Source organism: Bombus affinis, chromosome 3 (assembly GCF_024516045.1).
Source record: "Bombus affinis isolate iyBomAffi1 chromosome 3, iyBomAffi1.2, whole genome shotgun sequence".
Taxonomy (NCBI): Eukaryota; Metazoa; Arthropoda; class Insecta; order Hymenoptera; family Apidae; genus Bombus; species Bombus affinis.
The window spans coordinates 18,496,611-18,500,374 of record NC_066346.1 but is presented as its reverse complement, the minus strand read 5'-3'; the positions used below and the strand labels follow the sequence as shown (position 1 = coordinate 18,500,374).

At 30.2% G+C, this 3,764-nt stretch overlaps 1 long non-coding RNA gene across 1 annotated transcript; it reads left to right on the top strand.

Annotated features, from left to right (window-relative positions):
• Positions 1 to 1,474: 1,474 nt before the first annotated feature.
• On the top strand, positions 1,475 to 2,946 carry LOC126914968 (uncharacterized). Its single transcript, XR_007709977.1, has 3 exons — positions 1,475 to 1,883; positions 2,262 to 2,437; positions 2,508 to 2,946. It is a non-coding gene; the product is annotated as an uncharacterized LOC126914968 (long non-coding RNA).
• The last annotated feature ends 818 nt before the right edge of the window (positions 2,947 to 3,764 follow it).

Below are 3,764 nucleotides of genomic sequence, written 5' to 3'. Positions count from 1 at the left end.
TATTAAACAATAGTATACATTTTAATACAATAACCATTCTATTAATCTAAGTAATTGCGTAAGCAGTTTCGTCATTTAGTATTGTATAGTATTTATGTATGTAGTATAATTTTACATTAATTGTAGATTTAAATATATCGTTGTTAAATTTGTTACTAAAATATTAAAACTTTTGATTGCAATACCGAGTATTCTTTATACCTTGTAATTTTGCAAAATTTTTATGTATCGTGTAATTATATGCAGTAACAATCATTCCTTATATCATTATTTATAACATTAATACTAATTCTACCGACACTTTACGTATACCTATTCCTACCGTGACCGGTCTTTAAAACAACTTATATTTCTTAATATAGAATGAAGATAATAGCAAATTTGATAATAAAAATATATAATTTCTTTTATTTAGGAATAAATAATGTATATTTTATTCTTTTTCACCAAATTTTTTTACAGATTTCTCAATTGCACATTTTCCATATACATATTTTTTACATTTTACACAGATTTTGTTGGTCTTATTGTTTTTGTAATATTTTATCTGGCATTTTTTCCATTCATGTGAACCTATACTTACATTTGTGATTGGTTCTGCTGGATCTTCTTTGCCTGGCTATTGCCCTTTTTGATATTCGATGGAAAGTTCTTCTTCCAATTGAAATAAAAATTCTTGCCCCCAAATTCCTTCTTCCGTGATGTCTTTTTATAAAATCCACGCATTTATCCCAGCTAAGTCTACGATTTTGAAAAGTACTTGTAGAGGGCATCTCTGAGATTTAGATTTTACAGCGTATTTTTTGTCCATTGGGCCGATCACATCTACGCCGAATTTGATGCTATTATATAATCTAATTGTCACCGATATACTGGCATGATTCTTTTCATTTTCTACGGATGTATACATTGAACTAAGGGCTAGTACTTTTTTACCTAGTTTAGTTTTCTAAATTGTCAGAATACAATTATTTGAATGATGTAATTTTATTGAAAAGCGTGTCATATTGTCCTTTGTCTGTTTTGCTAATTTTGGGTAGCACTCTTCTATTTGCGCGAATTGTTCCAACAACCGTAGTTGTTTTTGCTAAACGTTTAGTCGCTAACGACACGCTTGTAAAAAAATTGTCCATGGTTATATTTCTTCCATGTCCTGTATACGGTTTTACTAATTTCAGAGTGACAAGCTTCCTAAACGAGACTGAAGGTTCTCTCATTTCATCTTTTTCTAAATATGAAAAGCCTTTATAATATATTTGTTACTTACATTGGTCGCTATCCAGGATTTGGTACCAAATTTGTCCGGTTTATTGTTCATCGATAGTAATATATCGAATTTACATCGAATATATCGAATTTACATCAAATTTCAGAAATCAAAATAAACTTATCGGTTTGTAAGTTATGGCTTCTTTGATTGCTGTTATCAAACCGAATAAACTTCAGAATTTCTGTAATTTCTGCTCATAGTGTTTGAGAAAAATGCCGTTTTATTCCATAGAAATGATATATCTACGTTTTAGCCTCATATGCACCGAGTGCACACAGAAATACAATAAATGCATATAATTTTGCACTATATACATTCCATTTAGTTCTCAACACTCGGAATGCTTCTGTTTCCGAACACTTTTAGTTTCAGAATTGAGTTTTCAAGAGGCTACTATTACAAAAAGATGTAAATCGTTCAACTGGTCAAATGATCAGTCGTGATAGATAAGGCACATTACATATTTTTTTCAGAAATCAAACAATAAGAAAAGAAGTGAACAATAACAAATTCATTATACGTACATTATAAGAAAAGTCGTGAAGTTAAATGACGGCATAATAACGTATGTAGGAAATTCTAAACGAAATTTAAAAAACAGTTATTGATCGCGGTAGGTTTACTGTTAATTTGTGCCATAATAATTGTATTCCAATATCACTTATCGAGTTTGATTTTATAAAAGACGAGAAACTGGATATCGTTTTTATAAAATTATTTTATTATTCCATTATTATTATTATTCTTCGATCCAATGTTTAATATATTATGAATAATAACAACAACGTATATTTATATCTTTCCCCTTATTCTGACATGTATCATCAAAATTATGCTATTATATGAAAGAATTTTTCATTTCCGAGAAAGACCAAAATTTGCCCATTTTGAATATTATTTTTTATCCTCAGCTACCAATTTTTCACATTACACCTTACCTAAAGTCACTACATATTAACGATATTCTATTTCGACTCTATTTCTGTAATAGATATTAAGAATGGCGATATTGGTTTCTTAAACTATATACGCTTAGGACATTCGTTGAAATCGAATTTCGTCGTCGTAATGGTCCCCATGGAACGAACAAGCGAATTCATAATGAGACTTTCTATTCCGTCAACGATATCGGATAATTGCGTCTCTACTGTCGATCTTCGAAATAAGGTAATGGAGAACTCATGAAATCGGCTTGAGGGGTTAAATTGAAATTGAAATCACTCGAAATTACTTGCAGTCTCGAGGACTATCGAGGAGGTTGATACCCCCTCTCTGCCCTTTGAATGGAATATTACTCTCGACGGTCGAAACAATCCGTTTCGTTCGATGCATTCACGCGCGATCGACCAACTACTGCAACTAGGAAGAATCACTCTTTTTGCACATCTTTCCTCTTTCTGTTTATTTTAAATACTTGGGTTGGAATAACGTTTCACACGTGATAGCTACTTTGGGTTAAAAGTAGATTGTGCGTGTCTCACACCGTGATCTGACCTTCTTATTTTGATAACGATTTTAGTAATTCTGTGGAATAGGGAACCCTAGCAATTTCGACGACTTTGAAATATGTTGTCAAAATCAAGATTCTGAGTTACTTGTTCCTATGCACATAATCGTTGCTTAGTTTTAGTTTTCAGGATATAGAATAATAATTTCTGTTGATATTACATATATAATGTATAACAATTTATATAATATAACAATCCACCTCACAAATTTTTTTTTGTAAACAATTTTTCAATAACAGCGACTATATTTATTACATTTTTATTATCTGAAAATTAGAATAAAGTACAACATTCTATATATTTACCGTTTCATCGAAAATTATTTCACTTTAGCTTTATTGCTTACCTAGCAGCACCTGGATATTATTATTATTATTATTATTCAATATGATTATCATCAATGAGTTAAATTTAGGTTGGACTATATAAAAATGCGGCTACCGTCAGGTCACTGTCTACGCCGGAATGTAGCGTAATCCTGACATTGCCACGGTTCTACTTATTTTTGTCGTCATTATCAATTATCATTGAAATCTAATTGTAATTAGATCATCTTAAAATAATGCCGTGCAAGAGAAATACATAGTAGTGTCAGTGACTTTGTACTCTATCCGAACATGATATACGTAGTATATTTTTTTAATTCATATTCATTTCAAATTATTTAAATATAGTTTTGGTGTAAACTGTTCAGTTTTTCATTATTACTACATAATCATAAATTCATTCAAAATGTTCATAGTCACGCAATAATTTTGTTTGGTAGATTATCTAAGAATTGATCCCTTGATCTTTAATACTTTCTTTTTCCTCTGGAGAGCTTGAACTGGAAATTATTATTGACCATAGTTTCGAAACTTACAAAGTTCAATGAGTTGCCTCTAATAGAGATTAGACGTTTACGAATATATTATTACAAGAAAGAATTCGAAAGTTATGTAACATAATAGAGCTACATTGCAAAATAATTTTAAAAATTGTTTGCG